Below are 17349 nucleotides of genomic sequence, written 5' to 3'. Positions count from 1 at the left end.
CCCCAAAATGCCTGAAAATTCAGGGGGGCTATTACAAAAACCTCTTATTTTAAAATCCCTTTATACATCTATCAATTAATATTACATGTCAATATATATAAAATAAGAACTTCTCTCTCCTATATTATATAACGTATTTCAGGATACAAAAATTCTACATCGAGATACAGGGTTTTAAACCACAAAAGTAACTCGACTGTCTAAATATCTAAATTAAACAATAAAGGAGTTTAAAATGAAGAAAAAGGACAGATGAAGGAATTCAAAGCAGAAGAAAGTCTGGCTAGAGCGAGCATCTACGCTTAGTGTGTGTTACATAGTCTAAGCAGATGTGTAATCTAAATAGAGGTTATATAGAGTGAAATAAGCCTAGGTATAACTGTAAGTAGATGTCTAAATAGAGAAGTCGAAAAAGATTGAAGTGTCAAAGGGTAAGTAAGCAGATAGCTAGCCTAAATAGGTGGTTTATATACGTGTTAATATGGAAGTCTGAACAGGTATGTGTAAATAGATATTCTGTGTAAGTGTAAATAGCCTAAGTAGGTGTAAGTGTAAATTTAATAGCTAAGTCTAAACAGGTGTTGTATGTAAATGTAAAATAGATGGTATATATAAACTATAGATGTACTCCGTAAGGATGTGTAAGTAGACACACAAGTGCAAATGTCTATGCTATATAAGGTTTTAAAATGCAAAGAAACCATGTTGATAGAGATGTTTATAGAGAGGCCCCCACCCCCCAATCAACTGAAGACACAAAAGCGCTTTCAAATGCTGCCCCTTTCCCGTTCTCCTTCTCCCATCCCGATTTGGGGCCGATTCCCCCAGGGACTTCCCCCTCTGGGGCTGCGCAGGCAGCCTGGGAGCTGCTGCCAGGGCAGACAAACACCTCCAATGCCCCCGAGTCTGGGTCTGCAATGGGGGGTGAAAAACCCCAAACAGCCAAAACACCCAAACAGGTTTGGGGGAAAGAAAATAATTGGGGGCTCCTGGGAAAGCCCACTCCTGCTGGGTTTGTGCAGCTGGAAAGGGGTTGGTGGGGTGGGGTGGAACCCCACTAACCATTCTCATGCACAAAACCAGGAGCAAAAATCACCGATTTCTTTGTTGTGGAAAGGGCCAAAGAGACCCAGAAGTGAACCGTTTGGAAAAGCAATCCCAACTTTGTTCCTTTGGCTTTTTTTGCTTTTCCCTAAGGTAAAACCCCCAAAAACCCCAACAACAAAAAAAGCCAAGCCATCCAAACAGAAATCAGCACCACCAAACGACCGCCCCAAAAACCCCAAATTGGGGAAAATTTGGGGTGAAACAGCAGCAGTTTGAGGGGCATTGCTGGGGCTTATCCGGAATGGATTCTCCGGAGTGGGTCGGTTATCTGGAGCGGATCATCTGCTGCAGGTGAGCCCAGGTGAGTTGCCCGTTGGGGATTATCCTGGGGGGACCCCCCTGGTGTCAGTCATCCCCATGCATGTTCCCCATGGCGTGTCTGCCCAGACATGCCCCTGTCCGGCAGTGTCCGCCTCCTCCCCCGCCCTCCCTCTGCGTGTGTCTGTGCCCTCCCAGACGCTGTCCCCTGAGATGGCCCCCCTGCATGACTTTTTTTCCCCGGTGACATTCCTCCCCCCCGCTTCCCCTGGCCTCCTGTTCTGTGCTCGCTGAAGCCTCGTGCTTACGCAGGATGAGCAGTGGCGAGGCGAGGCGCTGCCAAGCCAACGAAGCCCAAGGCTCAGCAGCGCACAACTCCTTTGCAGGGCAGCCGCTGGCATCTGGTCTGCCTGGCTGCCCTGTGCCCCGACGCACAGCTGCCCCCCTCACCCCGGGCAGCCTGCCTTCAGAAGGGCAGCTGTGTTCCCCTGATGGATTTTCTTCTTTAACCCTCCAGGACGTGTTGACTTGCTGCTCTCCCTGTCCCAGCCCTGATGCCGCAGGCCTACAGCAACTGATGGGGCTTACTCCGGGGGGGGTGTGGGGGTGGGAAAGGGGACCTTTTTCCCCAGGTGGTTTGTGCTGCTTCTCCTCCCTCGGGCGTGGGGTGGGGGCGAGTGGGGCAGGCGGGAGGACAGTGCGCATGCGCAGTGGCGCCTTTTCTGCTCTCTGCCGCCACCGTGCGGCCAAACCGCGGTACTGCAGGCGGGCGGGCGCGCATGCGCAGTGGCGCCATTTTATCTCTCTGCCGCCACCGTGCGACCAAACCGCGGTACTGCAGGCGGGCAGCCGCGCATGCGCAGTGGCGCCCTTTTCTGCTCTCTGCCGCCACCGTGCGACCAAACCGCGGTACTGCAGGCGGGCGGCCGCGCATGCGCAGTGGCGCCATTTTATCTCTGCCGCCACCGTGCGACCAAACCGCGGTACTGCAGGCGGGCAGCCGCGCATGCGCACTGGCCACCTGTTGTTTTCTGCGCGCTGCTTTCACCGAGCGACCGAACCCCGGGACTGCAGGCGGGAGCTCCGCTACCCTGGTAGAGATTTCCACCCGCCCCTTATCCGATCGCGGCAGTCACCGGTCGATCAAAACCGGGTACGGCAGACGGGAAGCCGCCCGTTCCCGAGGGGGAAGTTTTCCTCTGGCCGCTGCTGTTGCCGTGCAAGCAGATGCTGGTACTGCAGGCGGGCGGCCGCGCATGCGCAGTGGCGCCCTTTTCTGCTCTCTGCCGCCACCGTGCGACCAAACCGCGGTACTGCAGGCGGGCAGCCGTGCACGGGCTGGAGCGACATTTCGCCGCGCTCACTTCTCCACGCCACTTAGTGACACCCCCCCCCCGCTACCTGGTGACGGCACCGTGGGGGCTGGAGCCGTGTACCACAGCCCTTAGCGACAGGTGTTGACCCCTTGCGATAGCCCGGTGAGGGTGGTGCTGATACTCCTCGCCACGCTCTTAGCAACGGGCCCCGCCCCCGGCGATGGGCGGGCAGGCGGTCTGATGGCTGACCCACCTGGCCCCACCCACCTTTGCGACAGGCCCCGCCCCCTGGCAACGGCCCGGGGGGCGGTGCCGGCTCTCTCCCCTTAGCGACAGGCCCCGCCCCCTGGCAACGGCCCGGGGGGCGGTGCCGGCTCTCTCCCCTTACCGACAGGCCCAGCCCCCTGGCAACGGCCCGGGGGGCGGTGCCGGCTCTCTCCCCTTAGCGACAGGCCCAGCCCCCTGGCAACGGCCCGGGGGGCGGTGCCGGCTCTCTCCCCTTAGCGACAGGCCCAGCCCCCTGGCAACGGCCCGGGGGGCGGTGCCGGCTCTCTCCCCTTAGCGACAGGCCCAGCCCCCTGGCAACGGCCCGGGGGGCGGTGCCGGCTCTCTCCCCTTAGCGACAGGCCCAGCCCCCTGGCAACGGCCCGGGGGGCGGTGCCGGCTCTCTCCCCTTAGCGACAGGCCCAGCCCCCTGGCAACGGCCCGGGGGGCGGTGCCGGCTCTCTCCCCTTAGCGACAGGCCCCGCCCCCTGGCAACGGCCCGGGGGGCGGAGCCGGCTCTCTCCCCTTAGCGACAGGCCCCGCCCCCTGGCAACGGCCCGGGGGGCGGTGCCGGCTCTCTCCCCTTAGCGACAGGCCCCGCCCCCTGGCAACGGACCGGGGGGCGGTGCCGGCTCTCTCCCCTTAGCGACAGGCCCCGCCCCCTGGCAACGGCCCGGGGGGCGGTGCCGGCTCTCTCCCCTTAGCGACAGGCCCAGCCCCCTGGCAACGGCCCGGGGGGCGGTGCCGGCTCTCTCCCCTTAGCGACAGGCCCCGCCCCCTGGCAACGGCCCGGGGGGCGGTGCCGGCTCTCTCCCCTTAGCGACAGGCCCAGCCCCCTGGCAACGGCCCGGGGGGCGGTGCCGGCTCTCTCCCCTTAGCGACAGGCCCAGCCCCCTGGCAACGGCCCGGGGGGCGGTGCCGGCTCTCTCCCCTTAGCGACAGGCCCAGCCCCCTGGCAACGGCCCGGGGGGCGGTGCCGGCTCTCTCCCCTTAGCGACAGGCCCCGCCCCCCGGCAACGGCCCGGGGGGCGGAGCCGGCTCTCTCCCCTTAGCGACAGGCCCCGCCCCCTGGCAACGGCCCGGGGGGCGGAGCCGGCTCTCTCCCCTTAGCGACAGGCCCCGCCCCCTGGCAACGGCCCGGGGGGCGGTGCCGGCTCTCTCCCCTTAGCGACAGGCCCCACCCCCTGGCAACGGACCGGGGGGCGGTGCCGGCTCTCTCCCCTTAGCGACAGGCCCCGCCCCCTGGCAACGGCCCGGGGGGCGGTGCCGGCTCTCTCCCCTTAGCGACAGGCCCAGCCCCCTGGCAACGGCCCGGGGGGCGGTGCCGGCTCTCTCCCCTTAGCGACAGGCCCCGCCCCCTGGCAACGGCCCGGGGGGCGGTGCCGGCTCTCTCCCCTTAGCGACAGGCCCAGCCCCCTGGCAACGGCCCGGGGGGCGGTGCCGGCTCTCTCCCCTTAGCGACAGGCCCAGCCCCCTGGCAACGGCCCGGGGGGCGGTGCCGGCTCTCTCCCCTTAGCGACAGGCCCAGCCCCCTGGCAACGGCCCGGGGGGCGGTGCCGGCTCTCTCCCCTTAGCGACAGGCCCCGCCCCCCGGCAACGGCCCGGGGGGCGGTGCCGGCTCTCTCCCCTTAGCGACAGGCCCCGCCCCCTGGCTACGGCCCGGGGGGCGGTGCCGGCTCTCTCCCCTTAGCGACAGGCCCCGCCCCCTGGCAACGGCCCGGGGGGCGGTGCCGGCTCTCTCCCCTTAGCGACAGGCCCCACCCCCTGGCAACGGCCCGGGGGGCGGTGCCGGCTCTCTCCCCTTAGCGACAGGCCCCACCCCCTGGCAACGGCCCGGGGGGCGGTGCCGGCTCTCTCCCCTTAGCGACAGGCCCCGCCCCCTGGCAACGGCCCGGGGGGCGGTGCCGGCTCTCTCCCCTTAGCGACAGGCCCCGCCTCCTGGCAACGGCCCGGGGGGCGGTGCCGGCTCTCTCCCCTTAGCGACAGGCCCCGCCCCCCGGCAACGGCCCGAGCCTGTGTTTGCTCCGCTCGGGGGGGGGCTCGGTTTGGGTGTTTTCTCTCCCCCCCCCCCTCCCGCGCCGGGAGCTCCAGGCGGCTCCCGTACGGCTCCCGGGGCCTTCACCCCTCGGGGGGCTCGGCCCGCCCCTTTCGCGGGGCGCTGTGGGAAGGGCGGGGGCGGGGCCCGGGGGTCGAAGAGCCCCAGCCGGGGCTCGGGCAGCTCTCGCTGCCCCCGGGCTCCTCTGGCGCCGGGGCTCCCGTGTTCCCTCGGGCGGTCGCAGCTCTGGGGCTGTCTCAGCCCCCCGGGCAGGCGTGCTCTGGCGTTTAGAGAAGCGGAGGCGTTGCCTGAGGTAAGGCTTCCAGAGCTTGGCGCTCTTTGGCAGCAGCTGTACTAGAAAGGTCCCTTGTGGCCTGCTTTGCTTTTTTCCTCCCGGGATGCTGTTTTGGGCGCTGAGGGGGCGGTGAGGCGGTTTAGTGGTATGGTGTTCTGTTTGGGGTTTGGTTTTTGCTTTGCTGGTTTTCTTCCCCCTTGTGAGATCATTTTATTCGCTTATCATTTCACATTATCATTTACCCCGCGCCGTTTCCGTCCCCTCTGGGCAGCAGCGGATCCGCCGCTCGAGGGCGAGGAGCTGGGCCGACAACGGGCCGCTGCAGACTCTGGTCAGGGTACGAGGCTGCTCCCTGGGGAGCCGGCGCAGGGGGCGCGGAGGTACGCGCGGGCACTTGTCGGTGCCCCTGACCGGTGAAGGGGAGGTTAAATTGTAGGAGTGCAAATAAACACATATTATTTAGGGAGGAGTCGTGACTCAATTTAATCGCAGCTATTACTGAACAAACCAGGCAGTCATTATTCCTAATCTGTAATTAAAAAGAATAAAGGCAGTCCTTTTTTATGCCATAAATAGAGTTGCGAGTCATTAATAGCTCAATCTAAATGCAGCCGTTATTAAATCAACTGCAGGCATTAATGACTCCTGATCAGAAACAAAATAAGGAAATTTTAGAATCTAGAATGAAAATCGACCCGGAAAGCTAAACTGGGAGCGGGTAGTACTGAAATTGTAACAGGGCTGTTAGAAAGTTCAGAGGCAGCGACAGCTCCTGCTTCCAACCCAAGCAGTAAATGAAGCTTTAGGTTCTTAAATGAAGAGAAATAAAGGTGAGCTGTTAAACAGTGGCTGGGGTCAAGCGTAGCTATTAAGAAAATTTGCAGGTACGGGTGATTCCTGACCAGAACTAACAATTCCAGAAGATTTAGATTTAAAAATTACAGAGCTAATGGAGTGCCACAACCGCCCGGATGTAACCGCAGCCGCTTTGGGGGAATGCCCCAGCCCCCCCAGCCACCGCTATTAATTACTGCCAAGGAGAGCGAGAGTGAAAGTAGAAGCGGTGCATGTGAAATGCGAGCAGTACGCTTTTCCTAAGTCATCCCTTCGTGTCAGGAGAGGAAAGCAAATGGAAAGAAGATGTTTGCAGGGGGTCTGTGCTGGGTTACCTGCGCATCTCTTCCGTGCATCCTTGAGGAGACATTTAGCTCCTGTTGGGCGCTCGCAGGTGGGGACAGGGCGAGCTGGAGGCAGGATCGGTGCCGGCACTGATAAAGGGATGGGCGACGAGCTGAGAGAAGAGGGGGCAAGGGCTGAAAAAGGGTCACCGGTTCTGCAGGGAAGGCAGCGGGATGTGACTCGGCAACCGCTCTGACGAGTGCAGGGTCATTCGCTGCGATGAAGTCGGGGTCTGTGGCTGGCCCGGAGAGGCAGCAGAAATCCCAAACTCTTTGCGGGGGTACCGGCCAGATTAGGGCAACACCTGAACAGTAAAACCATTTAGGGGAAGCAGAGCTGGGCTGCACCGCGTGGCCAACCTCCCTCTTCTCCGTGAGTCCCAAAGGGGCAGCTCCAAGAATGTGCTGAGAATTAATGTCTTGCGCTAAAAATGAGACGCAAGTAGCACCCACCCGTGAATTTTATTTTCTCTCTCGCTCTGCGGCTCCTGCCTGCTTGTCTCTCCTCAGTGCGCACCTGCACCTGTGCTCGGATGGGGCAGCTGAGGGAAGGTGCTGCCATCTCCCCAGCCCCGGCGGACCGCCCCTCAGCTGTGTCCTCTGTCAGGGAGCGTCGTCATCTCTCCTGCCCCCCAGAGCGTGTCCTGTAGTGGCAGACGCGCGGGCTTTTCCCTGCACGCGCATACGGGAAGGGAAGGGAAGGGAAGGGAAGCACAGTGAGAGCTGGGCTTGTCAAAGCGTAATGGGGGTGGTGGGAAGCGTAGCTAGAACCGGAGAGCTACAGCACAAAAGCGAAGCGGACGGGACACAAAAGTAAAATGGTGCACAGGAATGCTGAGGAGAGAACTCCCGCAGCACGCAGGAAATCAGTGTCAGAATCTATTTTCTTCTGACTGCCGAATTAAAAATAATGGCACGCTTTGCAACGCCAAGCTCGCTCTAATCGTCTGAACTGTTTCTTTCCAACCCCCCACCGCCCCCAGCACACCGTTCAGCCTCCTCAGCCTGAAATGCCTTGTTTTCCTTCTTTTTTTTTTTTTCTTTTTAATGACAGGGCAACTTCTGTTCCCGAGGTGGTGCCTACAGTACAGCTATCTCTTCGAAGACAGTTTGGTTTAGGTCAGAGAATGTTTAGCCTGGACTGAATCAGCCTCTGTTTCTATTTCTGGAAATCGTCGGTCCTGTGCATCAAGCCCGGAAAAAAGGAAATATGAACCAAAGGACCTGGGGCCTGCAGGGCTAGGAAAATATTTGAGAAGAGGTTCAGTGGGGAAATGACTGTTTGTCTGTGGGGCGTCCAGGCAAGCAACCCAGCTGCTAGAAAGCGGCGCTGTCCCCAGGGTGGCCTCGGCGGTCCCGTCGGAGTCGGGGGAACAAGGACAAGGCAGGGGGAAGCATCTGGCCTGCCATGTGGACCGTGACTGTACAAAGCACGTGTGATGCACTGCAAGTTTACCTGTTTAAACTGTGAGTTAAAGAAGGTGTGCAGTTGCTTTGTAAACAGCCGACGCTCTAAAGCTACACCCATCTAATTGCTAGCTGTATTAAATCTATCGTATTGCTGTTTCTGCATTAAAAAAGAAAAAAACCAACACACCTATGTAAGCACGTCTAAGTACAATGGAAAACCACTGTTTAACGCGTGGCATGTGCGGGTGCTTTTTTTGGGGCGGGGGGGGTGGGGTGTATGACAAAAACCTGCGAGAGACACACGCACACACGCACATGTCATGTTTAGCGCTCACCTAAACCCAAAAAAGAAAATCCACTCTTTATTTTGCAGCATTAGCATTAGCTTCCAGCGCACAGCCTGAGCGCGCACCTCTGCTCTCACCATCTGCTCCCTCTTCAACCGTGCGTGGCTGTCATCAGCTTGCACAGGCTTTGCTCGTGCAAGTTTCCGCGACGGCTTACGAGAAGGCAGGCAAACAGACCCAGCAAGACGCGTAGTGCCTTCCTCTAGGGGCTCCGTCCAGCCTTTGTTAAAATGAGCAGAAAAGAAATCTGCTGCGGCCTTTGCCCTGACTGACTCTTACAGAGAGCATCTGACTTGACCCGCAGCAAAACGATGCCCCAGGCAGCAGCACGTATTGGCGCGGACCGCGGTTTCACCCACCTGCTTTACTGCGCCGGTCCTTTCCCACGGCCGATGCCGCAGATGTGGCGCGGCCCACCCCCAGACCTCTTTACGAGGGTTCCCTGGGCTCTGCAAGTCGCCTGCTGGACGTGTTGCTGATTCGGGCACGGGCAAAGTCAGCTTCTTCGCTGGCCTCGGGTCAGGGCAGCCCCGTACCTGAGGGAAACTGAGAATATCTCCAGCGAGATCTCACCGGGAGGCTGGGACCTCGTCAGTAGGGGAGAAGGCCAAGCGACTGACACTGAAAGGGAGCTCTTTGCATGAGGCCTGTAGGAGATAGACCCTGCAATTTAAAAAATCTGTATCAAACGTGGCAGACTCAAAGGGGGGCATTTTAAAAAAGGCAGGTTTGTTTTCTTTTTTAACTTTACGATCTACAGCCTAGCAAAGGGAAGCGAGTACCTCTGGCTCTCAGGACAAGGGGGTCCCTCAGGAGCCCAGGTGCTCACGCCAGCCGGCATCTGGCACAGCACAGGGCAGGAGCTTTGGCAGTAGTACGTGAGCTGAGAATGAGAGTCCGGCAGCGCTGCACGCTTCTCCTGTGAGCCGCCGAGGCTCGCGTGCTGTGCCTTCCGCAAATAAAAGGCCAGAAGAGTCAGCATTTCTGCTAGTTCCAGCCTCATCCGCACCCTCGTCGGTGTAGCTGTAAGCAAGCGTCCCGTAGCGACTGGGAGCGTGGCAGCTGGGCTTCCTGCGCTGCCTTAGGTTGTGCCCTTGGAGAGACCCTTCTCCGAGCCCCGTGAGCCCCGGGGTGGGTGGGCTGAGGTGCCGTTCAACGCTGAATAGGCACGAAGGCCTGTAAACAAAATGTATTTATATCGCACCCATACCCGGCAGCCAACCGCCGCTTTATTTACGTATCCTGCACCTCCTGCCGACGCTTTTAAACTTAGCCGATATTGCCGCAGTTTTCACTGACGGGGCAGGGGACTGCCACGCTGCAGGGGCAGTGTCTGGGTGTCTGCCACGGACACAGACGTCCTCAGCTGGGTAGGGACAGGGTGAGAGCTGGAACAACTCTGCTGACATGTACGGGCCGTCCCAGGGCAAGGCTCCTGGGTCTGGGGGCTGAAAGGCGAGCCGCGCTGGGTGGTTGGTGTGGGAGTTGTGGAGCAAGTAGGGGGAAAAAAAGCAACAAGAAAAAACCATCCAAATGTTTCACAGCAGGTAGAAAGCTTGGCAGAAAGCAAACTGAATGCTGTAAAGACAAAAGCCGAAAGCCGGCTATGGACTGGACGAAAAGAGTCAGTGCCACGGAAGGAGGTTATTTCTTCCACTGACCGTAGGAGGCTTTTTTGTGAGAAAACACAACACCTCTTCTTTCGGCTACGGCGCGGTACCGCAGCAGTAACGGGCCAGAGCGTGCGAGCGCCTCTGGCAGTATCGGTAACGGCCGGGGCACGGCCGAACGGCCAGCCCACCTTCCGCCCAAGGAGAACACCGTTCCCCTGGAACGCCACGCAGACCCAGGACGGGTACGGCGGAGGCCGAGCCCAGGCGCCCCCATTGCCAAGGACCACCTTGGCCTCGCAGCGTCTCACGCTGCGGGGTGTTTTGCAGGCCGTGGCTAAGCTCAGGCCCCCTGCTCGTGGCTGCCCCCGGTCCCCCGGCGCCGGTCGGGCCCCAGCCCCCAGCGCGGTGCGGCGCAGGGCAGCGGCCCAGCAGGGCGGCCCCACGGGCCCCAGCCCGCACCCCCCCCCCGTGCCTGCGGGCAGGGCCCCGCGGCCGCCGGCCCCTTCCTCCTCTGCTCGCTCCCGTCGCGGACGGCTCGGTACGTGTCACGAGCGGCAGCCCCGTTCAGCCGCTCCCGGAGGGCGCGCGGCTCTGCCCGGCCGTGACCGGGGCCCGCAGGGGTCTCTCGCTCGCCCGCTCGCCCCGAAAGGAGCCGGCCCCGAGCCGGCGCGTCCCGCCCCGCCCGGCCCTCGGCGCCCTCGCGAGCTGAGCGCGGCCCGGCCAGCAGGGGGCGCTGGCGCTCACCGGCTGGGCGCGGGGGCGGTCCGGCGCGGGGGCGGGGCCGGTGGGGGCCGGTCCTTCCGGCCGCCCTCTAAGGGCCGCCCCGCGGGGCCCGGGCTTCCGGTGGCGCGTGCGCGGCGGAGCGGAGGTGGGAGAGGTGCGTGGGGCGGCCGGGTCGCGAGGGGTCTCTTTGCGGTGCCGGGGCCCCTCTGCGGCCCGGCGTGGGAAGCCCGTGGCCGGCGGAGACTGCTCGGAGCTGGGCGGGGAGCGCCGCGGCAGTCCGGCCGCAGGCAGCCATCCCCTGCGGTGGCCGGCATCCCCTCGGGACTCCTGGAGGCCTGGCGGCTCCCGATCCTCGTCTGCGGCAGCCGCCTGAGAGAGCAGCGCGGCCGTAGCCGGGGGCCGGAGAGCGCTGGTGGGTGAGTTCGGGCAGCGGTGGGGGCTCCTTGTGGGCCGGGGGTGGGGGGGGCTCCTTGTGGGCCGGGGGTGGGGGGGGCTCCTTGTGGGCCGGGGGTGGGGGGGGCTCCTTGTGGGCCGGGGGTGGGGGGGGCTCCGTACGGGCCCGACCCTGGGCCGGGCGGGGGGGGCTCCGTCGCGCCGGGCCCGGGCCGGGCTCGGTGCCGGGCGGGGGGAGCTCCGTCGCGCCGGGCCCGGGCCGGGCTCGGTGCCGGGCGGGGGGGGAGCTCCGTCGCGCCGGGCCCGGGCCGGGCTCGATGCCGGGCGGGGGGGGGGGGGGCTCCGTTGCGCCGGGCCCGGGGCCGGGCGGGGGGGGGCCTCCGTCGCGCCGGCCCCGGGGCCGGGCGGGGGAGGGGGGGGGGCCGGCCCCTCCGTGCCGGGGCCGGGCGGGGGAGGACTCCGTGACCGGCCCGGGCCCGTGCTCGTGCCGGGGGGGGGCTCCGTGCCGAGCTCGGGCCCCGCAGAGAAGCCCTGGTCGGGCATCGTTCGCTTTTGCACAATGTAGGGCTTTCCCCGTTTATTTTCTGTGTACTGTGTTTTGGGCCACCTGAAACCCTTTGGCCGGGTAGGTTTGGTGCGGGGAGATGGCAGGTCTGGAGCCTGAAAGATCTCGGGTGAGGGGCGGGGGAGGTATTTTTGCCTTAAAACTCTGAGCCCACCTCGTGTGTCATGTCGTGAGTCTCGTGACTGTGGCAAAAGTCTCAGTCCGGCGTTTTCTGATAAAAAACTTCTGAACGGGTGCGTGTGTAGGCACGGGGAGATTTGCGCAGGGTGACGGAGCCCCTTGTGCTTCTGTGCTAATGTCTACCTGTTCTAGATCTCCAATGTTGGAAAGCCTTTGTTTAGTGCCTGGTTGTGCCTGCGTAACAAATCTTTTAGCTGCTGATGTGTTATACCTCTGCTGTGAACTTTTTCCTGGGTGGCTTGATTGTTTCTGGTTGTCCGTGTAAATCTAGGCAGCTGTTTTCTGCCCGGTGGTGATGCCTATCGCTTTGGATGACAAAGGGCAGGAGAGCAATAAAGAAAAAGGTGATCTGTCTGCTGCAGCTCCTTGCAAACGATTCGTTCCTTATTTTCTGCCCTTGGGTAGGTGTTGTGCTTTCCAGATAATGCAGCCTCTCCTGTGCCTGTCCACGCCGTGCATTTTTGTCCTGCCCTTGCTTGAAAAGGCTCTCCTTGCCTTCCTCCTCTCTGCTGCAGTTGGCTTAATCTCTCGCTGCTGCTGCTGCTGCTGGAAGAGGGATAAAGGGAGTGTTGTCGATGGGGTTGTTAAAAGCTTTTTCGCGGACTGTAACGCGTGGGAAGGGGTGGGCGGGGGGGGCAACTCAGTACGGGGGAGGATCAGGCTGCGGGGAAAATGGGAAACCAACATCACCTTTCCCTCCTACGGCGCAGCCCGGCTGCACGGCTCCCCGGGGATGCCCCTGCCCGCGGGTGTACCGTGTGTGCGCCCCCCGCGTGGGGCGGGGGACGACGACACACACCCCCACACCGTCGGCGGCACTGGGGCAACCCCTGCCCCAGGGCTCCGCGCTCGTACCCGGCTCTCCCCGCTCCGGCACGGCACGGGGCTGGACGCACCGAGGAGACCCCGGGGCGGCTTTTCGCGGCTGGGCGAGAACAGGGCCCGGCCCCGAGCAGCAGAGCGGGCACCGCCGGTAGCTCGGAGGAGCGGGGCCGGCTCGGCTCGAGGCGTCGGAGCGAAAAGGGACGAGAACCGGCCCGGAGCGTCCGGGGGTTGCGGGGGGGCGGCGGATGGTCCGGTGGCCGGGTTCGGCTCCGTGCCGGGCCGTGGGGCAGCCGGAGCCGCGCCGGGGGGCAGGTGAGGAGCCGCGTGCGTGGCTGGGCGCGCTGTGGGTCGGCGGGTTTCGGCTGTGGGGTCTCCCGGTCCGCGGAGTCCCCGGGGGGGGGGGGTTGCGGGCAGCAGCGGCCCCGGGCCGAGCGCTGTCGTGGGTCGGTGGTTGGGTTTTGGGGCCGAGCCCGTGCCCGGCCGTGGGGAAGTAGGGGCAGCCCCACCCGGCTCTCGGCTGCTCCTCGTCGGGGTCGGGCGGCGGCGGCGACCCCGGCGGGGGCCCCTGCGGTGCCGGGCGGGTCCCCCCTTGGCCGCGAGGCAGGCAGGGACCCCGGCTGCTGCCGCCGCGGTTTGCTGGAGGCGGGCTGGGCCCGGCCCCCTGTGGGGTTGGGGTGCGGGCCCGGCGGTGTCGGGGAAACGAGGCCTGCGAGAGCAGGAGGAAAGCGCTGCCGGGCCGGCGCTGGGCTGCCCCGCCGGGGTGCGGGGCCGGGCCCGCGCAGTTCAGTTCCCAAGGCCTCCCCGACAGTGCCCGCGTGGGCCGTGGGGGTGCGGGGCTGCGGGGTGGCTGCGCTCTCCGCGGCCCTGAGCGTTGCCCGTGGGGACTGCGGAGGGGGCCGGGACGCAGCCAGGCTCAGCTGGTTTGGTCCCTGAGCGGGGAGAGCGCAGCTCTTCTGTTCCTGGGCCGTGAGAGCAGGCTCCTGTGGCTGACGCCGGGGCCCTGAAACAGATCGAGTCGTGCGTTTTGAGGGCCTGACCGAGGGGACTAAGTCGTGTGGTTTGGGGCTGAGGAGCAGAGGTCGAGTGCTGCATTTTTGGGACTTGAGAACAGGCTCAGCAGCTGGGCTTTTTGGCTCAGAAACGGTCCCAAAGTGAGCTGGTTTGGGGGCCAAAAGCAGAAGCCGGTTTGGCTGCTTGTGCAGGCTGGGGGGTTGGGGTGGGGGCATTGGGGGCTGCAGGGGAAAGCAGGGGTTGGGCAGGGTACGCGGACCCTCCCCGGAGGTGGGGGTCCGGTCACATCGGACCCCGAAGTTCGGGAGGCCGGCATGCACCAGAGCGAACTCGCCACCTGAGGCGGGTCTCTGGAGGAAGGGTGCTTTTTGGATCCAGCACAGCACACCCTCTTTGGGTCCAGCTCTTCTTTCTGTGCTGCTTAGGATAGTTATTAACCAATTAATTAATCATACAAACTAAGTCACAGCAGCTCTATCGGCTCCATCGTGGTTCGGAGCTCTGAATCAGTTTCATTTGGTGTCTAACACGTTTTTTTTCCCCAAGGAGAGGCTAAGTTTCAAAGTTAGTTCTCACAAGTGTGTCAGTCGACAAAATTGAGTTATGATTATTAAAACCACAAAGGTGACAGGAGTCTCACAGATCTGGTCTATTTCTGAAAATGTATTCATCCCATGCAGATGTCGTCGGGATACAGATCATCTGCATCTTCATGCTCTGACAAGACAAGATGCTGAGACAGGGATGAGCTCCAGAAGGACTGCTGAAAAGAAAAAAAAACCCGCACTCCACAAAGTCATGGGGGGTGGTTTTTTTTGCGTTTGGGGGGGCGGGGTGGCTTTAACAAAAGAGTGCAGTGTTGGCTGGCAGCAGCCTGCAGGGCACTTTTGCTGCCTGATCTCTCCTTTTCTTCTCTTCCACTCCTCTTTCAGGGCTGTAATTGTCATTTGGATAGTTTTAGAAGAGCAGTTAAGTTCCTCGCCTGTGTCAATGTTCTGGTAATACCAGGAAGGTGAACGCTTGAACCGGTCGGGCGGGTGGGAATAACTTGGCTGCAGGTAGAACTTCTGAGGGAAGACCAGCAAAACCAGGAAGCAAATAGCAAGTTCCCAAAAAATGTGCGGGTGTCAAACACGTAAGCGTTTCATTGCCGAATGTTTTTGGGAATATGTTCCAAATGGCTATTTTTGGTAAACATAAATTTTCAGGAGATTCAGGGTTGTGTGTGGCAAAACATGTCCCTCTGTTTTTGTGTCCTGCCGCACAAACGGCCGGCGGCAGGGCTCTTGTTCCCCGCTCTCGATATTGCCCCAGCAGGGCTGCGATATTTAGACCTGAGTGGGGATGGGTTTAGGAGTGGAAGGAGAGAGAACGCCTGTGTTCTGTAAGGGCTGTGAATGCTGACCCTTTGTCTCCGTCTGCCGCTTTTCCTGTGCGGGTGATGAAGCTGTTTTACTTTTCTCTGTTGTTCCTGGTCTAAATAGCTGCAAGGCTGTCGCCGCTGTGGGTGTGCAATTTGTGTTGCTGTGTTTCTGTGGAGTCCTAGCCACGGCTCGCTTCTAGTGTGGCCAAGGGTCAAGGTAGGGCTTTCAGCTTAAAGCTTCAGAAGCGCTGCGCGCTGGGATGGGTGTAGGTGAAACTGCTGTTGCGCCTGCAGCTGTGCTCGCAGGGATGCTGGGCGGCTCCGCATCAGACCGGCGAGGTGCCCGTGGACCTCCGTCGGGCTGCGCCCTGGGTGCGCGAGCGTGCCGTGTTTTTGCTGTTCCGGCTTGTACGTGCGAGGGCTTAACGTTTGATTTAACGCATTTCCTTTAACGGCAGGCTGTAGTTGGGCTCTAGATGGTATTCCTACGGGGGCGCAAGAGCTGTGGAATGGTTAAGCTGTTGCTGTGCCTCCAGGTGACTTGTTCAGTAACACTGTTTTTCCAGGTGCAGGTGGATGAGTCGTGCAGGGCAACGGAGGAGAGCCCAGGGGAGCGCTGGAAGAAGGTGAGTCTGTGTGTAGTACTGGAGGGAAGATGTGACTGGTGGCTATAGGGCTCCATTATGGGTTTTACTCTTTTTTTTTTTGTGATCTGAGGGTGCTAAGCGATGAGCCGAGTGTGATCTGGGCCCTGGAGGTGAGTCAGGCAAGGTGACCGGTGCTTGGTGGGCTGGAGTAGGTGTTCTTTTTCAGGTTATTCAGGTTTTGTTTTCCCTTGTCTTCACTTTCCCATCCCAATTTGGGGCCGATTCCCTCAAACGGGGACTTCCCCCTGTGGGGCTGCTTATGCAGCCTGGGAGCTGCTGCCTGGGCACAAAAATACCTCAAACCCCCTGACTCTGGGTCTGCAATGGGGGGTGAAAAAACCAGAAAGAATTCTGGTGGAAAGAAAACAACTTGGGGCTTCTGGGAAAGCCAACTCCAGCTGGATTTGTGCAGCTGGAAAGGAAAAAAAGGGTGGTGGTGGGGAAGGAACAACCACCTAAAAGCACCCACCAACCATTCTCATGCACAAAACCGAAAGTGAAAATGACCATTTTTTGTAGGGTAAAAGCACAAAAAGTCCCCACAGAACTCAGTAGTTTGGAAAAGCAACCCCAATTATTACATTATGTAAAGAAGGCAGGGGGAAAAAAGAAAACCACAACAAAACCCTATCACAACCCTGATGCCACATGCCTACAAGCAGTTCCTGGGGCTTATTCTGCGGGGGTGGGGGACCCAACCTTGTTCCCCAGGTTTGCTGTGCTGCTTCTCCTCCCTCGGGCATGGGGGGGGGGGCGGGCAGTGGCATGGACAGTAGCAAGCACCAGATTTTTTTAAGCAGTCGAGAGGAAAGGACTGAAATGCTCGAGACGCTTTGCTGTTTGGTGCAGAGGCAATGAACGGTGCTGCCGGGGCTGCGAGGGGGAAAGGTGCAGAGGAATAGAAGCTCTGTGGATGCAGCCAAGTTACGGTTTCTGGATGGTATTAATCGAGAAGAGTAATTCAGATAATGCTGCTGCCCAGCGACCAGAGTTGGGTACTGAGCCCGGGAGCCGCGCACGCGCGGTGGCGTCCCTGTGATCCCCATTGCTCTCTCCGCAGGTGACAGCCCTGCGATGCTGCGGTGCCTGCGAGGTGATGCCGCCGTGCTCGTTGCTGCTTCCTGGTAAGGAAAGGCCTCCTCCGCTCCTGCTGCAGCGTGGTGGTGTGTCGGACACGATTCCCTGTGTCGGGTGAGGCCTAGGGCTGCCGGCGAGATGAGTGAGCCCCTTTGGTGGGTGCCGGGGTGTCTCCTTGTGTGCCTGCACTACTGGGGCTGGTGGGATGGGAAGCTTCAAACGACCTGCCGAGGCAGGCTTCTGGTATGCTAAAGGCGAGCGGGTGAGGGCAGCCCCAGGAGTTACCCGGGAGCTGATAGAAGGGAAGAGGGAAAGGAGGAGGAGGAGGATGACCTTTTCCCCCTGCCCAGGGTGCAGAAGATAGCCGACTCCCCAGCTCACCAGAGCTCCCCCTCAGCCTCCCCTGGCCCCCCTTGCCCCGTGCTCCTGCCCCCAGCTCCGGCACGAGCGAGCTAGGCTACGTGCCTAGGAAGCCTCATCTCGTAAGAGCTGTAAGACACCCTTGTATTCTCTTCAGGTGGAGGATGGCCTAGAGTCTGGAGCTGCAGAAGAGGCAGGGAGGAGAGGAGGGGAAAGAAGCATCTGAACGGCTAAATTGTGCCAGCAGCGCTGAGAGCGAGAGTCGCGGTGAGTCCTGGGCCACTGGGGCCCCGTTGCCTCTCTTGTGCGTCCTGGGCCCTCCCTGTCTCTCCCCTGGCCCCCTCTCTTTCCTTACCTGCTGCAAAAATTTTTTTTGCACCCC

The 17349-nt window shown here is 61.3% G+C and overlaps 2 long non-coding RNA genes across 4 annotated transcripts in view; both read left to right on the top strand.

The window, feature by feature from the left end:
• Nucleotides 1-17116, top strand: part of LOC135315451 (uncharacterized) — a 31548-nt gene extending 14432 nt beyond the window's left edge. Inside the window, exons 5-6 of one of the 2 annotated variants that reach the window (XR_010374912.1) lie at nt 15450-15509; nt 16591-17116. This is a non-coding gene — a long non-coding RNA (uncharacterized LOC135315451). Of the gene's footprint in view, nt 1-1197; nt 1403-15449; nt 15510-16590 lie in introns of those variants that run through there. The other variant, XR_010374911.1, reaches the window with a different exon arrangement.
• LOC135315450 (uncharacterized) lies at nt 4935-8074 on the top strand. 2 transcript variants are annotated; one of them, XR_010374910.1, is made up of 3 exons: nt 4935-5293; nt 5547-5655; nt 7508-8074. It is a non-coding gene; the product is annotated as an uncharacterized LOC135315450 (long non-coding RNA). The 2 variants fall into 2 exon arrangements; XR_010374909.1 differs by having other exon boundaries at nt 4982-5293; nt 5547-5612.
• Nucleotides 17117-17349: the final 233 nt, after the last annotated feature.

This window comes from Phalacrocorax carbo, chromosome 12, assembly GCF_963921805.1.
Source record: "Phalacrocorax carbo chromosome 12, bPhaCar2.1, whole genome shotgun sequence".
In the NCBI taxonomy this organism is placed as follows: Eukaryota; Metazoa; Chordata; class Aves; order Suliformes; family Phalacrocoracidae; genus Phalacrocorax; species Phalacrocorax carbo.
Note: the sequence above shows the minus strand (reverse complement) of the source record. Positions and strands in the feature narration are given on the sequence as shown.